The sequence below is a fragment of the Hyperolius riggenbachi genome, chromosome 3 (assembly GCF_040937935.1).
Source record: "Hyperolius riggenbachi isolate aHypRig1 chromosome 3, aHypRig1.pri, whole genome shotgun sequence".
Classification (NCBI taxonomy): domain Eukaryota; kingdom Metazoa; phylum Chordata; class Amphibia; order Anura; family Hyperoliidae; genus Hyperolius; species Hyperolius riggenbachi.
In genome coordinates this window covers 510,233,766-510,257,418 of record NC_090648.1, presented here as the reverse complement: position 1 = coordinate 510,257,418, position 23,653 = coordinate 510,233,766, and the positions used below count along the sequence as shown (strand labels likewise).

Genomic DNA, 23,653 nt, shown 5'->3' with positions numbered 1-23,653 from the left:
AGACAGTGTGATTGCAGCGTAATATAATCCTCCTGCACTCGGCACAGCTGCACTTATCTTCTGGGAATGCTTTCCTTCACTGTGTGACGTATGCATGGAAAGTACACAGATGAGCATATAGGTGAAATAAATACTTGTAAAGCATATGATTGCAGCATGTGGGTATTGTGTGCACAAACATTTCTGCTCTCTGCTCGTCCCTCCTCCCTTCTCTGTCCATTCCCTGCCCTCTGTCCATCTTCTCCCCTTCTCTCTGTGTGTCCACCCCCCTCCCCTTCTCCTGTCCTGCTAGTCATCTCACCCCGAATGCTTCGGTAGTAAAATGATCCGAGATTCGGATCAAAGATCCGGATCTTTTCAATGATCCGATTCGAATCATCCGGATCATTGAAAAGATCCGAACTTCCCATCTCTATTGCAGAGCATTCTGGGAATAACACCACCTGGCCTGAACTGGCCAATGGACTTGCAGCAGGGATGCAGCAGACTACACTGTCCATGATGCAAAGTAGCAGTGTGGGATCTTGGGTATGCGGTCACATGACTGCTCCCAACCAATCAGATTGGTGCAATGATTTCTAATGGGCCCGGCAGATGGATCAGCTGGCAGTGGCTCAGTAGCAGGCTGCACTGCCCCCTTGCTGTCACTTCTTTAGTACAAGAAGCAGAGTCCTGGCTGGAGGGTGCAGCTGCAGAGGGGGGGACAGGGTTTGCTACACAGAGTGGCCTTGCATCCATTTCCCCAGGCAGTATTTTCCTTCCCAGGGTTTTGCTATAAGCTTGTCCAGATTTAAAGTGTTCCTGAACTCTGGCACAGGACTGAAGGAAAATGGAGAGAAATGCACCCTGTGTGTATTCACATAGTTTAGCCTGTCTAATCCTCCCTCATTTGTGTCTAATCACAACTGTCATTTGATCTTTCCCCTGTGTCTACGACAAATAAGCTCATTTGAAAGCACAGGATCTCTGTTTCCATGAAAGCAGGAAGTAGAAACAGTGCAGATTTATTGCAGGATTTGTATTTGTTGTACCAAAGAAATGTTTTTCTTTATAGGTTATTATGCTGTTGCAAATCTCTTAGCGCGAAGAGGAAGTTCTGAGTTCAGGTCTGCTTCAAAGGAAACTTAAAGTGACAGGAATAAGGAAGTTGCCATGTTTTTTTTCCCTCTGTGCATACACTGCTGGATTGCAGTTACGTTTATGCTGCCTGGTGCTGGACATGGATGAAGTTACAAACATTTTATTCCCATTTAGATTCCCTAATGCCTGGCTACCATTAGCGTAATGGTGGGGGGGGGGGGGGGGGCATGGCAATTGAGATCAGGTCTGTCAGGAAAGAAGGAGGGGATTGGTCTGTTGGGGGGGCTCCCAGGTTAATTTTGCCCGGGGGCCCCATTGTAGCTAGGACCAGCCCTGGGTGCTTCCTCCAGCCCCCAGTAATCTGTCTGCCCGATCGCCATCCTCCCAACCCGCTAGCAGCTTCCACATCCCTCTCACTTCAGGTGTCCATGATATTTGTATACTAGTTTGTACAGCACAGTATGTACAAAGCCATGCTGCATAATGAAGACCAAGAAAAGCCGTGTGCACTGAAAGTCATGGTCAGCTCTATACTCTCTCCAACCCCCGACCCACAGGTCATAACAAAAGTCCAGATAAAACACACTACAGCCGAGAGCAAAGAGGACTATGTAGATAAATGGAGGAGTGAAATAAAACAGTCACAAAAGCTAACCATATACCAGTCTCTACAAAGAGAATATAAAATGGCCCCATACCTGGAAAAGCTGCAAAACTCTCAAGAGAGGAAAATCCTGAGTGTCTACAGACTGAGTGCTCACAACCTCGAAATAGAGTCTGGGAGACACAGACAGACGTACAAACCCAGTGAGGAGAGACTATGCCAACACTGTGAGCAGAAGACCCTTCAAGGAAAGCCACTTCCTGCTGCACTGCCCCAAATATACTGCTACCAGGGACACTTACTTTAAGAAACTGATGGAACTATTCCCAGACTTTCTCACACTAGAAGATGAGAGAAAAACATATATCCTACTGGGAGAAGAGGAATCCACAGTGACAATCGCTGCACACTATGTCACAGCATGCCACAGACTGAGAGGAGCATAACGGAACTGTAAACCTAAAAAATGTCCACAGACTGCTTAGCCATTGTCCCCCTACCCCACCCCCTCCAATGTCCCCTATTTCCCCTTGCTTTGGCAATACCTGTAATGAATCTTGGTCATGCCAATTTGATTTGACTTTGATTTGATGATAATTAATGGCATCTAATACCGTCTAGTGGATAATATTGATACTACATGTAAAAACACTACTTTAACCACTTAACCATTTTCGTCCAGTTTGGCTGCGCACACTCCCGTGGGCCACGCACACTCCCGCGGGGTCTCCTGTGCGCGCTCCCGCTGCCAGCCGTTAGCCCAGCGATCAATGAAAGAGATTATAGATTCCTTTCATTGATCGAAGCCCCCCGCAAAAAAGCCGACAGCGTCCCATCAGACGCTGCGGTTTTTCTGAGTTCAAAATGTTCCCCGTCTTCATTTTTCTTCCTGGGAGCGAGATCGATCGCTCCCAGGACTTTTTGACTGTGGCCATCTTGTGGACAAATAGTAAAACTACACACACATCCACATTTATTAAAGAAATACATTTTTTAACATTTACAATTAGCTGTTTACCTCCCACATCAAAAAATACCCCAATAAAATGTTTAATAAAAAAATAAAAATTACAATAATAATAAAAAAAAAAAATAGTTACCTAAGGGTCTGAACTGTTTAAATATGCATGTCAAAGGAGTATATTAATATAATTTTTTAAATGATGGGCTTGTAAATAGTGATAATTTAAATGTTGTAATAAGCGGGACAAATGGGCAAATAAATACATGGGTTTTAATTATGGTAGCATGTATTAATTTCAAACTATAATGGCCAAAAGCTGAGAAATAATTTCTTAATATTCCTGTTAAAATGTATCACCCAAAGAAAGCCTAATTGGTGGCGGACAAAACGAGATATAGACCAATTAATTGTGATAATTAGTGATAAAGTTATTGGCAAATGAATGGGAGGTGAAAGTTGCTCAGATGCAAAAAATAAACAACCCCGGACTTCCGGTTCCGACGCCTACATGAGAGGTTGAGAAGAGTGGAGCTCCGCCGAACCCATTGCATGCGCAGCAGGCAAATCTACATCAAGATACCTGGTACTCGCCTCCCCAGGTGCCCCGGGAGCTTCCCAAGCCTCAAAGGAAGCATACGGACCGCTACCTGACGCGGGCGTCCGTTAAACAGGGAGAAGTGGGGAGCGGACGAACACGAGACAAGATGGCGCTCCCTGAGGCCTATGCCACGGAAGACTCCTCACAGCAAGAGGGGGAGGAAGACTCAGGCAGAGAGGAGAGACGCCTTAGAAAGACACCCACAACGAACCGCTATAAACAGATGGCGAAAGAAGTGGCCAAATGCCTCATGCCGGACCTGCACAACGCTATAGAGGCAGCGATCACTAAATCCTTGGCGGCCATTACTAACGAGGTACGCACACACTCGATACAGCTTGTAGAGGCCGAAAAAAAGTATCTCAAAGTGTGAGGACGATCTCGCTGCCACTTCTAAAGATCTCTCAGAAGCGTTAAGGCAAAATGAAACGTATCACTCGAGAATAGAAGATCTAGAGAATCGCTCTCGTCGTAGCAATCTGCGTGTTGTAGAACTACCGGAGAGCATCAAGCCTGAAGCATTGAAGGAATTTAGCGAAGATATCCTTCCGAACCTCTTATCCATACAAGGCAGCTGTAAAACAGAAAGAGCTCACAGAGTCGGAGTACTAAAACAAACCAATAAAGCTAAGACCCTGCCGAGGATGGTGATGATAAAATACTTAGACTACACAGATAAGGCCAGACTTCTCAGAGCCTATAAAGCAATGGAAGATGGACTGGAATATCAAGGAACTAAGATACGCATTTTTAACGACTATTCCATGGAGGTATCACGCAAACGACAGACCTTCACTCCGGTATGCTCTGCACTGGTGAAGAGGGGAGTGAGGTTCGCACTACTATATCCAGCTTTACTTAGAATCACCGATGCAGAAGGCCAAATTCTTACCTTCAAAACTCCTCAAGAAGCAGACAAATTTCTTCAATCGCTCTCTAGGTCTCCTGAAGCGGGAAGGAAAAATTTACCCGCGCCATCCCACAGCTCACCAAGGGAAAATCTAGGATCCCCTATTCTACCTTCGTCTCAACAATCTGGGGACACTTGAGTATATAATCTTATATTAAAATAAACAACCCTTCGGGTTTAAGTGTTTAAAGTGGATCCGAGATAAACTTTTACTCATTGCATAATTGTGTTCCTTTCCTATAGTTTTGTAGGGCATTCCTCAAGCCAAATACTTTTTTTGTTTTGTTTTAATACTCTAATTCCCTATAAACTAAACAAGCCTCGCCCACAGCTCCTTTTGTGCCTTGGCACTGTAGAAAGGGCTTATGGGAGCTCAGTCTGGGCAGGAGGAGGAGGAGGTTACTAGCCAGAGATTTCAGAGGCAGAGGGGAGGAGGGAGGAGAAGAGGGAACAGAATTTACACACAGGCAAGCTGATAGCATCTCCAGCCCTCAAGCTGTGACAATGTGAAAAACAGAACATGGCCGCTCTCATTGTATCACAGGAATAAATATTCATCAACTTTTGAAGTTGTTTGCAGCTAATTATGCTGTGTAAATGATCTAAACTTTAGATAAGACATATAGACAAGTTACTCGTTATAGTTAGTTTTTCATCTCGGATCCGCTTTAGCGCATTGCACTGACAATTAGTATGACGTGGCTGAGAGAGGACGGTCTGTTTTTGGATCACTCAGTGTGCAAGTAGTAGCAAAGCAGTGTGTGTGTGTGGGGGGGGGGGGGGGGCAGAATGGAGCAAGACTCCTTATTGGGGACAAGAATGAGTGTGTTCTATTTTTAGCATTTTTATTTATTTTTTTCTACCTATACCTGGTGCATGGTCTTACATATTTATTTATTCAAATACTTATATAGCGCTGACATATTACGCATCGCTGTACAGTTTATTGTCTTGTCACTAACTGTCCCTCAGAGGGGCTCACAATCTAGTCCCTACCATAGTCATATGTCTATGTACAGTATGTATCGTGTAGTGTATGTATCATAGTCTAGGGCCAATTTAGGGGGAAGCCAATTAACTTAACTGTATGTTTTTGGGATGTGGGAGGAAACCGGAGTGCCTGAAGAAAACCCACGCAGACACGGGGAGAACATACAAACTCCTTGCAGATGTTGACCTGGCTGGGATTCGAACCGGGGACCCAGCGCTGCAAGGCGAGAGCACTAACCACTATGCCACCGTGCTGCCCACATATAAGTGGAAATGGGCTCACTGATCATACCCCCCAACTTTTTGAATTAAGAAAGGGGGGCTCTTCAAGACACGCCCCTACCACACCTCTAGCAACACCCCTAATCACGCTTATCACAAAGAATTCAAAAGCAAAATATGTAATGTTTCCATTCAAACCACGTCAGCTGATAATCGGGCATCTGTATGGCACCCCCAACCCACGAGCGATCTACCCGGACAGTTTTCTAATAGATTTTACAGCATTAAATCTATTGGAAAACACTCTTACGCCTTCCACCCCCATGTAAGTCTATTTTCCAGCATGCCTGGCCAATCATTGTGATCAATTTGTACAGAAATCGATGCAGAAAATTGAGCAATGTAAAAAAGAATTGTAGACCGTATAAATAACATAATAAATAAAATTGTTTCTTTTTTTACACTAATCATTTATTAATTATTTAGTCAGTGTTTGCCCATTGTAAAATCATTCCTCTCCCTGACTTACATTCTAAAATTATCTCTGGTGGTTAGTGATGTAGTGAACATCAAATTTTACTGCAAATGTTTGCGAACCGGCCATTCTCTGCAGGCTCCATAGACTTAAATGGGAAGCGTATAACTGCCAACTTTAGGGTTAAAAGCAATGTTTCTAGCATGTAAGGGGTCTTTGCTATTATCAGCTAAAGTCAGCTGCCTTTAGAACATTTCCCACACTCAGAGTGAAAAATCTATAATTGATTTTCTCAAAAACCTTAAAGAGACTCTGTAACAACATTTTCAGCCTTATTTCTTCTATCCTATAAGTTCCTATACCTGTTCTAATGTGGTCTGGATTACTGCAGCCTTTTCTAGTTGCACTGTCTCTGTAATATATCTAATTTTCTTTTCCTTGTCAAGCTTTGTCGACCCAGGGAGGAATGTGTTGCCTCTGCTGTGATAGGGAGAAGTTATGCACACCTCCTCCACGCCCCCTGCAGGCTGTCTGTGTGTGCTGTGTGTATGAGTCACAGGCAAGGTCTCTGCTCACAGCCAGCCTGTCGGCGAGGCTCATGGAGCTGTGGCATTGTGAACAGCCGTGAGTACAGAAAGATCAGTTCAAAGCCCAGACAAGCAGCTAAGGCAACAAATGGGAGTAGCATTCCTGCAGTCAAGTCAGGCTTGAGAGGAGCCTCTGCAAATGGGCACATGCTCTGATAATGTATTTTCCTGTTTGGCAGCCATCTTTATTGTTTACAAAAACAATGATTAAAACAGTGATTTTATCACCAAGTATCCAGCGGGTAGCGCCGAAAATAGGTTATGTAAAATAGGATCAAAAATATCATCATCTGCATTGGCAGCTATGAAAAAACGTACAGTAATCGTCTTAAAAAATAACATAAAAAATAGCTTCTAAAATAATTTCTTGCTGGCATCTTAACAGAACTTAGTGCTGAAAAACTAATAAAGTAAATCACCAGAATAGTAACCACTTGAGGACCACAGTGCTAAACCCCCCTAAAGACCAGGCCTTTAAAAAAAAAAAATTGGCCACTGCAGCTTTAAGACCAACCTGCATGGCCGCACAACACAGCACAACAGAGCTTCCTGTTGGGGTACCCCCCCCCCCCTCCAAACCCCCCCCCCCCTCCCCCAGTTTTTCGTTTTTTCTTTTTGTTTACAAATATTTATGTTATTTATTTTTTATTAAATTTCCTTACTTATTTGTATTTTTTCCCCTTCCTCCCTTCCTCCAACACAGTTCCCATTCATTGATCTAAGTCCCTTTGTGAATGACCGCGGCCATCCATGAGGCGGCGCCGTCATCCAATACTTACATGTCCATGCATAACTTCCTTTTTCCGTAGTAATACTGTGTTACGTATAGGGAAGTTATGCGCGAGGACATCTTGTGGGCAAATAGTAAAATTACATCTAAAAACATTTTTTGTTTATTAAAAGACATATTTTTACATTTAAAATGACCTCCCACACTCCCCAATAGTTACCCCCAAATTTTTGTTTGTATAAAATATATATATATATATATATATATATATATATATATATATATATATATATATATATATATATATATATATATATATATATTTACACACACAATTTAAAAAAATACATAAATAGTTACCTTAAGGACTTAACTGTTTTAATATGTATGTCAAGAGGATATATTACTATTACTTTTTTTAAATTATGGGCTTGTAATTAGTGATGGACACAAAACTGAAAAAATGCACCTTTATTTTCAAATAAAATATTGGCACCATACATTGTACTAAGGAAAAAAATGTAAATATTGCAATAACCGGGACAAATGGGCAAATAAAATGTGTGTGTTTTAGTTATGGTAGCATGTATTATTTTAAAACTATAATAGCTGAAAACTGAGAAATAATGAATTTTGTTCAATTTTTTCTTATTTTTCCTGTTAAAACACATTTAGAATAAAATAATTCTTAGCAAAAAGTACTCCCCAAAGAAAGCCTAATTGGTGCGAAAAAAACAAGATACAAATTGTTTCATTGTGATAAGTAGTAGTAAAGTTACAGCCTAATGACTGGAAAGAGTGCTCACAGGTGAAAATTGCTCTGTTTTTTTGAGGGGAAAAACACTTTGAGGTGAAGTGGTTAACTTATCTGTGAGAATTGACTTAGTTTGGAATATTTACACATACTAACATTTGCTAATTGGGTCTGTTTGATGCAATTAATTAAAAATGGGTGTCACCAGTCATCTTGACCTGCTGATTGACTTAATTGCCCAATAAATTAGGACTTTTAAATATTAAACAATCTAATTCTATCTATTTTTTTTATGATGCAGTTCTGATAATATGTCTCTCTGCTAGTTAGTTTGGAATGTGTCTGACCTATTCTAGAAATGGAGTCGGCCATTTTGCCCCAGCAAAGCACGTGAATCTGTAACTTGCAGTCTACAGCAATTTAATGCTTATTAACCATTTAAGCCGCCTGGACGTGATTGTCACATCCAGGCGGCTGAAGTAGCGCTGCTGCGCACTCCTGCACGCGATCGCGCACGTGCACATGCACGCACATGTTGCCCCCATTAGCCTGGAGATCAATGAATGCGAACATGGTTCCCATTCATTGATCTAAGTCCCGGGTAGAAAGACTGATCTTATCAGAAACCGCCGTCTTTCTGATGAAAAAAAAGTTTCCCGTCCTCCTTATACTTCCTGGAAGTGAGTACTTCGCTTCCAGGGCTTGAAAAAAAAATCTCAATATTAAAACTACAGCTACATTTTTTACAAAAATAAACCCACATTATTACAAATTGACTGTTAACCTCCCACACCAAAAATTACCCAAATAAAATTTTGAATGAAAATAAAAAAATGTACAATTAAAAAAAAAACAAAAAAAAAAAAACCAAAAATAGAAAATAGTTACCTAAGGGTCTGAACTTTTTTAATATGCATGTGAAGAGGGTATATTACGAACATTTTCAAATTAACATTTTTAAATTATAGGCTTGTAAATAGTGATTGATGCAAAACTGAAAACATGCAAAACAACAATGATATAGATTAATTCATTGTGATAAAGTTATTGGCGAATGAATGGGTGAAAATTGCTCTGATGCATAAGTTGAAAAATACCCGTGGGCTTAAATAGTTAAGGTATACAATGCTTCAGCCAATATACTAATTTAAATATAAAGCTGATTATATAGTTCTTCATAATACAATTAAATCCTATAAGATATAATTGCATATTATAACTTAATAATTTTCTATACAATTGTTTTTCTTATGAACAAATAAATTCTTAAATAATTTCCACTGGCAGGTGTCAATATTTAATAATTTTTAAAGAATAGGAAAACCATCATTTTATTTTTTTATAAAGTGGTATTAAAAATATTAATATTATATATTAATTTTATAAAGATTATAAAACCTCCAGGTGACAGTGTAATATATAGTATATTATTTGATTAAAAATGCTTTATCAATCTAACATTTTAAGTTTACCATAACATTTGAGGTTTGCTGCCATCACTAATTTCAGCATATTTAGTTCTCAAAATATAGAAAGACATGGTGACCTTACTTTGTCTGAAACTATTATCTAAGCCCCCAGAAGAAATTATAAAAAAAAAATCCTTTTAGCAAACTTTTCAGAATACATTTGAAATGAAGTTATTTTCACTTGTTTAATTTTTAAAGTGAACCTCCGGACTAAAAATCTACTCAGCAGAACTGAAAAGGCTTGGTGTTTCTTTAACAGTTTCACAGCATCAGAACTTTGTTTTTCTTACCAAAGCATCATTTTTAGCTGCATTTTTAACTAAGCTCCACCCATCAAAGAAAAAAAGCCAGGGCTTTTTTTCCCTGATGCTGTGCAGAGCATGATGGGATTTCCTATGTTGTTATTCACGTTGCCTAGCAACTGGGAGAGGTGCTCAGGACACACCACAGTTGGAACTGTGTCTCATGCTCCCTGTCACCTCCTTTCAACCAAAAAGATGGCTGCCATCATGAAATCACAAACATTTGCTTGTTCTTTTAAAACAGTGTGGGTAAGAGATTATATTACCTATCTACTTTAATTAACATAACTAATGTAACTTAATGATAGTATGTTTCTTTAGGCTGGAGTTCCTCTTTAAGGAACAACTCTAGCTAGCATATAACTGACAATAATTCTTGACATGTATAAATATCTTTTGCCAGGCTTATTTAAATTATTATAGTTGACTAAAAATAATATAGAAGACAGGGGGCCATATGCAATTCACTTTGCTCATGAGTTTTCTCCTAGAAGATAATTTGTCATCTCCTATTTACAATAACTTTTCAGCAATTGAAAAAGTACCAAAAACTAGGTGAAAAAGAACTATCAAAACTATTTGAAATATTTTCTTGCTCGCTGGTTATTTAACCACCTTGGCGGTAATGACGAGCTCAGCTCGTCCATTACCGCCGCAGTGGATATCTCCGGCCCCTGGGGGCCGATTTTGATAATTTTTTTTTTAATACACGCAGCTAGCACTTTGCTTTTGCGTAATGGAGCCCCCCCCCCCGGACCCCTTGCACAGCCTGGCCAATCAGTGCCAGGCTGCGCTATGGGGCTGGATCGGACACCCCCCACCGCCATGACGTGGATGACGTCATCCCGATCGTCACCATGGCGACGAGGGAAGCCAAGCGGGATTTTCTGCTTGCTGTAAAAGCCGGCGGCGATCGGACTAGATGGGCAGATGCGCCCTCTAGTGGTGAATCATGTAGCTAACTTTCAGTTAGCTACAATGATTCAGAAAAAAAATTTGAGAAAAACTGTCCGCACGCCACCCTGGTGATTTTAATGTAACACCAGGGTGGTTAAAAGGCATTTTATTAGCAAGTTTAAAAATATCACCATAATAGCAGTGTTGCTCATCACGACCTCGTGATCACAGAATAGCCGTGATTCACAAGAATTTTTTCACTATCCGCCAACATGATCTGATTGATTCTCGATCACGGAATTCAATCACGAATTTGGCCCTGGTTACTATTATTCGGAACGCGATCACGGTCGTGATCGCGTACAAAATATCCGTGATTAAACCCAACTGAGTTTAGCGGTCAATAGCAAAAGCCCCCTTACATGATGTAAACACCAAATGTGCAGGATATGTTAAGTAGAACAGTGGGAACAAGAGGATTTTTTTTTTCCAAAAAGACCTTTTACTTTTTGAGAAAATCGATTCTAAAGGTTCAAAGGAAATTTCAAAGGAAAAAAGTATACATGTAAATGCGGTAAATACATTAACTGTCATTTATCGCATTTAAATGTATACTATTTGCCTTTGAACCTTTAAAATCGATTATCTCAAAAACTATAAGGTCTTTTTGGAAAAAACACATTTCCCTTGGTCCCACTGTTCTACTTATCATATGCTGCAATTTGGTGTTTACATCATGTAAGAGGGCTTTGCTATTAATAACTGCTAAAGTCGGCGGGTTTTACCGGGATTTAATCACCAATACTTTTTCATTGGAAACTTTAAATTCGGTTTTCTCAAAAACTATAAAGTCTTTTTGAATTTTTTTTTAAGTTGTAGCCCCTGATCGCCTTTATAATCCATGCAATTTTGGTGGTTGTAGCATGTATGGGGGCTTTGCTAGGAAAGTTAAAGGAAAATCCAGTCGAATCTGGAAGTCCAATTCAAATCCGGATCAAAATCACAACATATCGGGATTCTGATTCAGCAACAGCCAAATTCGGTCTAATCCGTGATCGGGGGTGTCTGAGCATCACTACCTAGGAGAAAACTCAGGAGAAAAAGTTAATTGTATATGGGCCCGGGTCTCAATGTGTTAGAACAAGGACTCTGAAGCTAAGTGTGTTGTCTGCTCTTGTCTCTCTAGGAGTGTTCTTCTACCTCAGCTCAGCGGTCAATCCTGTAATCTACAACCTTTACTCCAGACGCTTCCGCTCCGCCTTCAGAAATGTCCTTCCACCTCTTTTCAGATACTGGAGCCCAAAACTCCCAGCTCAGATCCTGGCACCCCAGAAGGGCCCTTTCATCCTGGAGAAATGCACCAGCAAGGATTCTGCAGAAAAGGGCAGCAGTCCTTCGTTTCCCCACAGCGCTTCCATCTGCAGTTCTCACATCTCTACGATGCTGTGATTGGGGATGGTGAACCAGACATTTTAATCGACGGAACCTGAAAATGCCAACCGAATGAGCTGGCAATAAATGGATTACTAATGTGGCATGAAGATATTTGTCTGTAAGCTTGACCTTGCTTTGCCTAAAAGAGTGAAGCAGAAGTGTATCTCCTGCAGCTGCAAAGGGGCTAGGGCTGGGTGGGGCCTTAGCGTCCCACCCCTTCTCCCTCAGATACAGCCCCCTCCCAGCCTCCCATGCAGAGCGGAGAAGGGAAGCAGAAGTTATAGTCTCCCTCCTCTCGATTGCCTCATTGCTATATTTGGGGAACATGGCTATAATCGGGGAACATGCTGTTTGCAGGGATGTATTTTTTTCTATTTTATTTTTATTTAAGAAATTATATATAGGGTAGAGTCCCAGTTACCCGGGACTCTACCAACCGGCAGTCTCAACTAACTGTTAGCGAGGAAGCCATGAGGGGCGTGCCTCTCTCCCTGTCTCTTATTAATACAGAGTAGTGTTCAACGGGAAACACTTACCAAAACCAGCCCTCTTCACTTCTACTGCTGCTCTGCTGCATCCTCGTATGGTTCCTGAATCCCGATGTGTCACCTGACCTGCATCGGGTCACATGACGCATCAGGAGCACTATGAGGATGCAGCAGAGCAGCCGACAGTAAGGCAGCTCTTCAATTTTTTAGGAGGGCACAAAGGGGGCACGATGGCTGGCTGGTAGGGATCATTTGGGTGATCCGAATCCATGTTTTGTATGATGAGCTTTAGATATTGTTTGCCTATTTTTTTCATGACGGCTAACTAGTTCAGCAATGATAGGAACCAAATTTAAACATCAAAATCAGAACTCAGGGGTTTTTGAGTAGAGCAGATTGTCCAAATGATGGTGCTATTATGGAAGAAAAGTTACCTACATATGTACTTGGCTAGTTTGCTGGCATGCTTTAATCCTTACTTGCTTGCTAGCAAGCTGCTCCTGTGTGGACAGATCACAGACAAATCATTCCAGCCCACAGCCTGTGTCTGACGACTCTCCAAGCAAGGGGAGGGGGGAGAGGCAGGAGAGAGACACTGTGTGTGTAATTCCTTATCTTAGCAGCTAAACATTGCTGGAGACTAGAGCTTGTATTCTACTGACAGGAAGTTTTGAATCAGGATAATACCATGTATTGGCTAATTTAAAAAAAAAAAACAGTAACCTTTCAGCCAGTAAGCCTTCTTCAGACTCTGTTCCTGTTGACTGACTGACAATGTTAAAACAATCAGGAGGAGGTAGAGAGATTTTTTTTTCCAAATACAGGAGATCATTTTCATCTTCTCTGTAAAATACATTTTCAGCATTTTACAATTGAAAAAGTACCCAAAAGTTGGTGAAGAAGTACCATCAAATTTAGTTTGACTATTTTCTTGCTTGCTGGTGACTTAAAGGGCATTTTATGACGGGTTGTAAAAATATCACCTTGGAGAAAACTCCGAATTGCATATAGGCCCATATGTGGAATACAGACCCTGGGCATGAGAAAAATCACACTTTATTAGGTGTGATTTTATATATCTTAGCTACTTATTAGGTTTCAAGCAAACTGTAATTTATAATTTAGGTACTCTTTAAGCAGGGATATGCTGGCTGCTTTTCTGCGCTACTCTGCAAACTGCGTGTCACTCACGCCAGTTCCCCTGCTGGACATGTAGAATGGATCCATGCTTCCCTATGGGCTTGCTCACAAATTCCATTATTATCAGACATGGGATTGTCGTGTACATGTTAAACGGCAGCACAGTGATGTGGGAGTCGGAGATAGCCGCTAGCAGTGATGAGCGAAAATGCCAATATTTTCTTTTCAATCATTTTGCTCAAAAATCATTTTAAATTCAAATTTCAAGCAAAAATACCATCGAAAAAAAGTTTAGTAATTTTTCACTCTTTTCGTGAATTGTGACTTTTCACATTCTTAGAGGTACAATTTTTGCACAGTACATATAATTACATAGTTATTTTGGTTGAAAAAAGACATACGTCCATCGAGTTCAACCAGCACAAATATTGGTTTTACGCGTTTTAACAGTAAAATAAATATCACTATTTGGCAAAAATTTGCAAGCAACCTAGCCGCTAGTTGAAGAATATCATCAGTGAAATTACAGATATTCTACTATTAGGCCCTATGTAATTTCAGTAGTAAAATATTGGTCATTTTACAATGTAATCTCATTTTACATGCTAATTTTCAGATCAGTATGCCAGTTTCATGCAACCTGTATGCACCATGGAATTGAGCCAATCAAATGCACTTCCTGTGGATTTTGATTGGCGGTTTCCCAAGCTGCACACAATGTGGAATGAATAGCTCAGTGACCATCACTGGTCCAGCTGGGAGTACTTGCATCCAGGCCCGGGCCTAAGCATAGGCTGGAGAGGCTCCAGCCTCAGGGCGCCATGTAGGAGGGGCGCAGAATTCATTCAGCTATCATTCCCAATTGTGTTTGAAGAAGAAAGAAATAAGAAAAGGGGATACATAGCAGTGACTGCAAGCCAGATAACTAGATATTAAGGTGTTGGGGAGGTTGTGGGCCCTGTGGCGCCTCTTAGTGTAATAGCAATCAGTGTGTGACGGCTGGGGTGGGAGGGATGGGGGGCGCACTTTGGTGTCTCAGCCTTGGGTGCTGGAGGACCTTGTCCCGGCTCTGCTTGCATCTTATTGACCTTCTCTAGTGAAGATCTCCTTTATGTGCTGCTGGAAGCTCTTCTCTAACGATGAAGAGGAAGCAGGAGGATGAAGAACGGGAATGAACTCAATAAAACAAGATTGAACTTTGTACATGTATTTATTTATTTACACAATTTACACTTGTCAGCGATCTCATATATGATGGGGCTGTTGGCGTTACTTCTGGTTCAGCAAGGCTCTCCATCTGTCACTTATATAGCTGAAGTTACGGAACATCCTCTGTCTCCAATGTGGTCTCCGCCTGCGGAGAAAGGGGGGGATAACTTGATCCATGTCCAACCTCTTTGTTGGCAGCTCCGGTGGGGCTATCCGCATGGCAGGAGGTGGGGTGGCCCTGCCAGCGGACATTTCTTCCCAGTCTATTCCCCTGAAGAAGGGATGATCCCGCAGATTGGAGACAAGTTCCTGACGTTCTCGTTTGTCTTTGCACAGGAGACGATTTATTACGTCGGTGAGATCAGCATTGGTGCCCCATGGTAGGATCGCTTTCTTGTTACAAATAGAGTCTCCCATGTTTTCTAGGTTGTCAGTCAATCTGAATGGGAAATAGCCCGTCGCCATTTCATAGGCCATAATTCCCAGGGCAAAGTAGTCAGCCATGCGGTTGTATCGTTGACTGCAGAAAATCTGTGGAAACAAGAAGGAGAGAGGAAGGGTTAGCTCATTTCAGACTGGATACAGAGATAATGATAAGGCAGCAATCAGAACAAACATACAATACTTGGTTGTTAGTCTATATAACATGGATATTTCCAATATGACTGGATTATACAGTGGTAAATCAGACTTTTTACATATCAGGGCTCTGTTGATTAGGTCTTCCTGTCAGAAGGTGGGAGGAGCTGGGAATTGAGGCTGTAAACTATTGCTGATGTCTCCTGATGTTATAAGAAGGTAGTGGATGATTCAACCCACCAAGCCATAGTCACACCTGTCCTACCAGTTATGGGTGGAGACTGGAGACCCTCTGTAACAAGTGGTTGTGCTCAGCATGCGCAGTAACTGGCACAGAGGCAGTTAGCAGTGCCGTTATACTGGGACAATGGCCTCTTCTCTGTTTTCCTTCAGAAACATTCTTTTCTTCCTTGTATATATTTGTGAAATGCATTTCTGCGTACACACTGCAGGAAATGCAGGAAAAGTTATCAGATAGTTTTGTTCCTTACCTCGGGAGCCCTATAAGCAGGGGTGCCAACAACTTTTCTGGCTGTTTTGTTTCCAAACATCCCAGTTTTCGCCAGGCCAAAATCGGCGATTTTCACATGGCCGTTCTGATCCAGAAGGACGTTCTCAGGCTTTAGGTCCCTGTGGACGATCCCCTTGCTGTGCATAACCTCCAGGCCACACAGGAGCTCTGCAAGGACGAATCTGAGGGGGAAATAGATGAATATTTGTTAATGGTAATGCTCTATGCAAGTGTGTAACTATATATAGTAGACATGTGGACACTGGCGAATATACTGAGGAATAAATAATTTCAAGAAATATTTGATATATTTTCAGTGAGTGTGCAGTGAGTTATTGTAATGTGTTATTGACAGTAAGCGTAGTTATGTTGTATCTCTCATAATACCCCCCACCACCACACCCCTCCCCCGCTGCAGAATTACGGCATTGCCGATCTTACCTGGTGATATAGACAGGAAATGGAGAGTGTTTGTATATCCGTTGTCTCAGGTTCCCACCGTTCAGGTACTCCATGACATAGAAGACGTCATCCTGTTCAGAAGACACAAACATACAAGTCATGATACAGTCTGCTGAGATTTTCAGAGCTACAGAATGATAGTTTGGGGTTTGTACACCTGTCTGTTCCTCGGTGTCCCCAGGAGGGGGAGAGACACTTACCTCTGTCTGGAATGTACCATAGTTGTGGGTGAAGAATGGGCTAGACCCCACCATCTCCAGGACTTGGCGCTCCACAAGTGGATTGTTCACTGGAGACTCTAGTATGTCCCTCTTCTTCACCATCTTCATCGCCAGCGGCTCTTCACTGGGCGGGTGGGACACCAGCAAAATCTGCAAGAATTACATGATATTAGATTATTGCTCAGAATCAATGGTAATCTGTCTATACTGATGAATTCTTTACAGATGAACAGCAATGGCTTAAGTCAGTATTTGTCTATTTATCTCGATACATAAACCCATCTATGTTGCTTTTTAACCCTTTTGTACCCTCTGGAATTGGCTGGGCCAGCGCTTACATAGGGCAAACTGGGCAATTGTCCAGGGCCCCAAAAGCTGTAGGGCCCCTCATATCTCTCCCCTTGTGGAGAGTCACTACGGGGGATATGGCAGAAGGTTATAGTGACCGTTCTCCCCAATTATTGAGAGGGCATGGCAGCAGAGCATAATCTGACCTGTCTGGCTTCTGCGCTATTCCTTCCCCCTCCTTCAGGGTGTCCTTCTGTCTCCATGGCTCCTCATGGCGTCTCTGTCCCTGTGACCCATCAGCATGTTATGTAAGTATGTGCATGCCTATGGGGAATGGAGAAGAGTTGTCAGCGGGGAGGGAGGCTGAAGCACACTGAAGGAAGGAGGAAGCGCGGTGGCTGGAGAGGTGAGATCATTCATTGCTGTGCACTCAATGGGGAGCGATAAAGGGAGCCCTAATACTGCTATATGGGGGGTGCTCCAGTAACACTGGCATATGGGGGGGATGAAGGTCTTTTAAAGAGTACCCGAGGTGACATGTGAGATGATGAGATAGACATGTGCAAGTACAGTGCCTAGCACACAAATAACTGGGCTGTGTTCCTTTTTTTCTTTCTCTACCTGAAAGAGCTAAATATCAGGTATGTAAGTGGCAGACTCAGTCCTGACAGGAAGTGACTACAGTGTGACCCTCTCTGATAAGAAATTCCAACTATAAGTCACTTTCCTAGCAGAAAATGGCTTCTGAGAGCAGGGAAGAGATAAAATAGGATCAATAGTTCATAGAGTTTAGCTCTGGCATACTTCAATGAATGTGTCATTGAGCAAAAACAATAAAACAGTAAAAACAGTAAAAAGTAGATTTAAATATAAAATAAAAGTGTGGAATATCTTAAAAAGTCATTTTTAGGAGAAGGAGGATAGATGCATCTTTATTTTATTATTTTCTTTTCACCTCGGGTGTCCTTTAATGCTGCTATCTTGGGGGAGGAGACAAGGGCCACCTAGTGCTGCTATCTAAGAGGGGGCACCCAATACAGCTATACTGGGGGGGGAGTCAGGGAAGCCTCATGTTTTTGCACCTGGGCAACAGTTAATCTAGAACCAGCCATGGCTTATTCATGTCTAATCATTTATGTAAGATTTGCTTACCTGTGAAATACAATGAGAATATTATTCTCCAAATATTTATCCTGCTATGTGGTTAATTACCATTAGCCTGGCCTAGTACCCCCTAAACTTGTCAGAAGTACCCCACTTTTTGTCACCTGTATCTCAGGAATATGGGGACCTGTGGATGAAATTGCAGCTTCTTCTACTAACATGTGCTTTTCCAGTGGTGAACCCCCCCATCCCTGCAGTCTCCCTCCTCTTGCTGCATTCAGCTATTCTCCATGAAGGAGAGCCTTCACTCCTCCCCTGTCTGACACACACAGATACCCCTAGGGAATAGTCTGATCACTTACCTGCCCATAACTCCCCTCTCCGATGAAATCATGGAGGGTGAAGCTTTCCAGGGTCATGGGGGCGACGGGCTCACTGGCCGCGGTGCTGGTGGAGCAGATCCCGCCTGCTTCTGTAGAGAGAAAGAGAAGTCAGCTCTAGTAATTCTGTCTATATTTCATTTATCATAGCGAGAGATCCATCCACAGGGCATAGTGGAGGAGAAATCATCATACAACTGACCGAAGATAACTTAAAGGGAAGCTGAAGTGAGAGGTATATGGAGGCTGCCATATTTATTTCCTTCTAAACAATGCACATTGCCTGGCTGCCACGCTTTTAGCCTCAGACCCTGAACAAGCATACACAGATCAGAGTTTTGTGCCAAAAATCTTGTCTCAGATGTGTAATTCAGACACTATGGGCCCTATACAATTACCAAACTCACCAGCGATAACTGCTAGCGAGTTCTTAAAATAAGCGATGAGTGCATTGCCGAATGCAATTGAATTTAACACCCACCGGTAAAGAACTCACTTAGGCAATATAATCACCCAGCGAGTTCCTTCCCCCCATTCAATTGCAATTTTCGATTCCCCTGGGAAGCGGTGATCACTGTCAAACATAGGTGTAAAATTTTCACCTGCTCTGAGCAAATGAAAAGTCCCATCACCTATATCCCGAGGGCTGCTTTTTGCATCTGGGAGCCTCCTTTACTAAGGAGACCCAAGATGCCTGGGATATAATAGAGGAAGTAAGGTCTGACTCCTTACCTATTTAAATAAAAGAACATACCTCTATCGGTCCCGTCTCACCGCACATCCCACGCCGCTCCTCCACTCCTTCTTCTTCCAGCTCTCTGGCTATAGTGTCCACAGAGCCCGGCAAAGCATCTTCGAGCTTCCCATCGGGGCTCCCTATTGGTCTTTAGGTTAAACCAATAAAAAACCTCCTTAACCACTTTGACCTCCTGGACGTAGAGCTACGTCCAGGAGGCCATGTGCGCTCCCGCGGCCGATCACGTGCATGCACGCGCGCTCCCGGCTGCAGATCGTTAGCCCAGGAATCAATGAATCGGGCCATGGTGCCTGATCAATGATTCCTCCCCTGCAGAAAAAGCGACAGCTTCTCTCGGAAGACTTGCTTTTTCTGCCTTCTACATCCCCCTACGTCCCTCTAAGCATAGATGTTATGCTTAGAGTGACATCATGTAAACAAACCTAAGGTTGCCATCTTGTGGCCAAAAAGTAAAACTACATCTACACACACAAAAAAAAAACATATATTTACATTAAAAAAATTACTATTTACATCCCATTCTCCCAAAAACACCCAAATAAAATGTTTAATAATAATAAAAAAAAAATTACAATAAAAACATAAATATTTACCTAAGAGTCTAAACTTTATAAATATCTCTGTAAAGATGAAATATTTCTATTTTTTTTTTTATTATAAGCTTGTAAATAGTGATGGATGCAAAACGGAAAATGCTCTTGTATTTCCAAATAAAATATTGTCACCATACGTTGTGATAGGGACATAATTTAAATGGTGTAATAACCGGGAAAAATGGGCAAATACAATACGTGGGTTTTAATTATGGAGGCATGTATTATTTTAAAACTATAACGGCCGATAACTTGGAAATAATGAATTTTTCCAGTTTTTTTCTTATTCGTACTGTTAAAATGGTTTTACAGTAAGGTAGCTCTTAGCAAAATGTACCACCCAAAGAAAGCCTAATTGTTGGCGGAAAAAACAAGATATAGATCAGTTCATTGTGATAAGTAGTGATAAAGTTATAGGCTAATGAATGGGAGGTGAACATTGCTCGGATGCATAAAGTGAAAACGACTGAGGGCTGAAGTGGTTGAGACCAATGGGGAACCCCGACGGGAGCCTCAGAGATGCTTTGTGTACCCACTTGGCATCCATAATAATAAAAAAAGTTCAGCCCTAAGGTAACTATTTGTTATGTTTTTTTTTTTTTTTTTGTTTTTTTTTTAATTCATGTTTTATTTGGGTAGCTATGGGAGAGCATGGGAGGCAAAGGGTTAATTTTAATGGTATGTATGTATGTGTATTTTATTTACAAAAAAAAAAAAAAAAAGTAAGTCGGTGTAATTTTACTATCGGGCCATAAGATGCCATCGCACATTATTTTCCTGAGCGTACTATTAGTGCGCGAACAGGAAGTAAGGGATGGACGTGTAACTTACTTTGTTGCAATGACCAGAAGCATCTCATTGATGCCGGCGATCATTGATACTGGCAAGTAGATCAATGAATGGGAACTGTGTTACCCCTCACTGATCTCCGTGTTAACAGGCGGTGACAAGTAACCATGCGGGAGCGAGCGCAGTAGTGAGCAGCAGCCGTTCATGGCAATAGACGCATATCTACGCCCCTGTGCAGGAACTGAAGTCCTGCGGAGTGTAGATATACTGCTGCCAACTGCATAAGTAGTTACAGTATGGGAATCCTGGCATTCCAAGTGTATAAGAGGCAGGAGTTCTAATTTCTCTGCTGAAAATCATTTAGTGAAATCTGATTGGTTGCTGATGGCCCTGTCCCCTTTTTCTAACCTTGAAGTGCAAACAGCGAATGACCACATCTGTAAACTGTTGATCCTTGACATCAATAATATAAGAATAGAAGCATTTTAAATTTTACCATGTAAATCAATCAATGAAATCTGATTGGCTGTGGCTCTGCCCACTTTTTGAAATTTGAACCCAAGTCACCCAATGACTGACTGGGCCAAGTTTGAGGACCCTGCCATCAACAGTCTAAGAGCCGTGGAAATTTACATGTTCCCATATAAAGCAAATAGATGAAATATGAATGACTGTTGTAGGCCCCACCCACTTTCCCTAAATTCAACCCCAGTCACCCAGTGACCGACTGTGGCAAGTTTGGGGTCTTTGGCTTTAATACTATGAGAGCTTTTTCCATTTTCTCATTGAACATCTGATTGGTTACATCTGATTGGTTGATTGTGGCTCTACCCACTTTTTAAATTCCCCAAAGTGTGACAGAATATTTCAGGTTGACCCCATGACTAAGTGACCCAATAGTGGTGAGTTTAAGTTCAGAGATGTACGAGTGGTGAAACGTTAACATTTTCCAATAAAAGTCTATGGGAAAAAATTGTGTTTTTCGGGAAAGGGGTGGGGGGATGTCGCCCCAGGGGTGCAGAAAGTGGGATCGCTTAACAAAGCACAAGCAACCTGCACGACTATGGGCCGAACAAGTGTGCAAAGTTTCACAATTGTATAAGTAAAACTGGGGAAGGAGTAGCGTATAGAATATGGCAAATTTTTCATAGGCGGTTGGTAGCTCCGCCCACTATGGGGTTCCCTCCCAAAATATATATATATATTTTTTGTTCAGGGTGACACCAACAATATGTGGTCCGAGTTTGGGGAGTGTAGCTTCAAAACTGTACGAGTGGCAGCGATTTGAAAATTTTCACTGTCAAAGCCAACACCTTAAAAGGGGTCTTCGAAGGTCCACCGCAGGGGCACAGAGGGTGGGATCGCTTGTTAAAGCTCATGGAATGTAGTCTGCTGTAAGGGGAAGAAGTGTGGAATGTTCACTATTTGCACTCCCAAAACTGTGGCAGGAGTGGTGTATAGAAAATGGGGGCGTAGCAGAACAATAAGCTGAATTTACTGAAGAACAATATGTTGGCTTTTCAAGCCTACATAACTTAGTTATGCTTATTTGTGTTGGTTGGTTGAGAGACCTGGTTGGCCTTTCAAGCCAACCTAATGAACTGAAACTCATTTAGATAACTGGTATCCCTTATTTCTAGTAATTCTTACCTGCAGGATCTGCTGTGGAGGAAACATCTCTGTTGCGGCGGGTGAGGCAACAACAGAGTCTGCCAAAAGCTGCCCTGACACGGCCCATAAAGCGCTGAAGTCTTCCCACTGGCTGACCAGCAGGAAGGCTGGACGGCTGTCCACTGGCTTGGGGCGGTGCGCTGGGGTCAGCCTGCTCCGGGGTGGCTGATCGGAGCTCATCTTCCTCTGCGATGACTGGCAGGTGCTCAAAGGACTTCTTTTCAAAAGTCCAGTTCCATGCCGCAGGCTTGTAAGGTAGAGCAATAACCTCCGGCACGGCGATCAGTAGTTCGCGTAACTCCTGGATGGCAGGCAGAGGAACCACTGATCTCTCGATGAATCCACGCTCCCACATGGGGGGCATGGGGACCCCCACCATGACTGGCAGGGGGGTAGTTCCTACTTGATGTTAGTGAGAGGAACTGATAGATATGTATTGAAGTGAACTTCAGACACACACTCAAAAGACGCTTTCACACTCAGTGAAAAAACAACACTGACACTGGGGGGCTGGAGTGGAGATTTTATACATACAGCAGTATTATGACATCACATTCTTTCTGTGTGGACCAATCATATCCATGCATACAGCAGCATTGTGACATCATCGCCTTCCTGTGTGTGTGACATCACCGGCTGTCCAGGCTCACCTGCCCTTTTCAAATATAATAAATATTCTGTATTAGTATCTGTAGAGTGATATTTTCATTAAATAATAATACTTCCCCTGAAAAAGTCATTTTATACTGGATATTGTTGGAGCAATTATGAGTAGCAAGTGTTTTTGTTTTGTAACATACTGAATGTGACTGTTCAGGTGTGTAGATGTTTTCCAGTGTAAACAGTCGTCCATCAGCGGCAGTTGTGGCCACAGTTGGAAGTGCAGAGAGAGCTCATGACAGCTAAAGCTATGGTCGCACTTGTCCATGCAGAAAAAAATATTATATTTTTTGCGATTTTTCATGCATTTGCGTTTTACGGGTGTATTTGTATGCATTTTTCACGCGTTTCCATCTGCGGTTTTTAATCAATATTTATATTTATTAAGTAAAAATAACTAATTTTCAAATTACCTTAATTGGGTAAAAACGCATGTGAAACGCGCACATTTTTACATTATAGGAAAGCCTTGCATGCAGAACACATGCGTTAGGCATACAGTGCAGAAAGAATACAATATGCAGAAAGAATGAACTTGTTAAGCATTTTAAAACACATCTAAAACCGCCCACCAATGCCTTTTTGTGCAGCCCATAGACCAGGCATGGGCAAACGTGGCCCTCCAGCTGTTAAGGAACTACAAGTCCCACAATGCATTGCAGGAGTCTGACAGCCATAGCCATGACTCATAAAGGCAAATGCATTGTGGGACTTGTAGTTCCATAACAGCTGGAGGGCCGAGTTTGCCCATGCCTGCCATAGACTATCATTATGTGCGTTTTTGT

At 42.0% G+C, this 23,653-nt stretch overlaps 1 long non-coding RNA gene across 1 annotated transcript; it reads left to right on the top strand.

Moving 5' to 3' along the window:
• The first annotated feature begins 594 nt into the window (after positions 1 to 594).
• LOC137561782 (uncharacterized) lies at positions 595 to 12,117 on the top strand. The gene is made up of 2 exons (XR_011030108.1): positions 595 to 848; positions 11,769 to 12,117. It is a non-coding gene; the product is annotated as an uncharacterized lncRNA (long non-coding RNA).
• Positions 12,118 to 23,653: the final 11,536 nt, after the last annotated feature.